At 39.4% G+C, this 1,695-nt stretch overlaps 1 protein-coding gene across 1 annotated transcript in view; it reads left to right on the top strand.

The window, feature by feature from the left end:
* LOC128267724 (translocating chain-associated membrane protein 1) overlaps window positions 1-1,695 on the top strand; it is a gene marked incomplete at its 3' end in the record, with an annotated part of 51,771 nt that overhangs the window by 49,380 nt on the left and 696 nt on the right. The window lies entirely within an intron of this gene.

Here is a 1,695-nt window from a genome sequence, read left to right on the forward strand (position 1 = left end):
CCAACTAGAAAACGGAGACCGGCCAACCCCTGTAAACCCTCACTCAAGTACTACTTACAAAAATAAAGTCGAGTTCTCGTGGCTATAGTAGAAGTTATTTTCTTACGTACCTGCATTAAAATGGGGTTGCCATCCCACGATGAAAGGTGCAGCATATTTCGGACAATTGATTACGCCCCATATGCTTTGTAGCACATCAAACACTGCCGTTACTCGCAAGCACCAATACCAATTCAGCGTTTTATTCATCAAACCGACGTGCCGTCGAAATCTAATATCGTTGGGAAAACGAGCTAAGCGCGACACAGAGCGCTAAGTGTGAGTTGGATGATAATATGATTTTTATTGAACACTTTTATAACACAACAACCTTTGAGAGTATATCCACGTAAGTATCCACGCAACGCAAATAGTAGTAATAGAAGCAGTAGTATATTATATTTTATCATAACATGATTCAGAAGTACTTTAACAATTATATTTATTATTTTGCTATGGGTACACACCACAGCTGCAGGTCCTCCTCATTTTATCTTCTGTTTACAATATATTGCAGTATTTCTGTGTGGGTTTTGAATGCAAGACCTTGATCCTCGTATAACTTCGTATCTACTACCTACAAATTTTGCTTACTTTCTCGCTATTGTATTATAGTCTGACACTTTTACTGTCGACTCTTCATTTGAAGTTGCCTGGAGAGAATCGCAACCGAAGAACTTTCCAATCAGTTCCATCGTCTCATCGTACTTTCCTTTTTTTACCGCACCTCAATAACTTTCCTATCTTTTCCCATCGCCAGGGCTCGTAAAATAACGGAGGATCACTAAAACGCAGTCCCCTGTGTGCCTTGTTACTTCTTGCTACTCTTCACACAATAAACCAGTATTGTTCCAGTTCTGATTGAAGGGTATTCCTGCACTGTTTGAACTCTTCTGTTTTGATAGTTTGTAACTTTTCCTATACTGCTGGCGGCCATGGCTAATTTCATTACGCTGGGGACAATGTGGAACAATCTATTGGGGTTTGTAGATTAGTATTGTTACGATTATGTTCCGTCTTCCCCTTCCATTCTTATTTGTGGCAAAAATTGATAACGTTAATGAGTTCGCTCACGAGAATAAGGTAAAACGGATTAGAACACCACAATTTGGCAAGTTTAGGAAAACTAAGAACACACCGTGCGCCAAATAAAAATGCTTAGCCATAAAGAGTTCGCTACAATTTGCACTACACACTGGCAATTATTATATACCTAAGCTACCTTTTGATGAAATTATGCTTGGAAGATCATGATCGACGGGAGCTGAAGATCAATTTGTATTGCTACACGAATGTGCGCTAATTTTTGAATGTATGACGACAAAACTATAAGGTTGGCTAAACAGAAATCCATCATTTTTTTGGTGGAGGGCTGTAGTGACCGATATCTCGTAAAGTATCGATCAAACAATTACAAATTTATAGCACACCAATCAACACAACAAAAAACCTGATGGATCACACTTCCATCTGCGAAATTTTTATGAAACGAGATGAAATCGACTAATTTTCTAAACGAATGGGTACTACACCCATGGGTAATGCGGGTGAGAAATGAGATGTGAGAAAACGATCGAGGTCAAAGCGTGGTGAAGCACCTCACAAGGTAGCTAGCTAAACCAGGACTTACGGCCAGGAAGGTTCTTGTTATGTTGC

Source organism: Anopheles cruzii, chromosome 2 (genome assembly GCF_943734635.1).
Source record: "Anopheles cruzii chromosome 2, idAnoCruzAS_RS32_06, whole genome shotgun sequence".
In the NCBI taxonomy this organism is placed as follows: domain Eukaryota; kingdom Metazoa; phylum Arthropoda; class Insecta; order Diptera; family Culicidae; genus Anopheles; species Anopheles cruzii.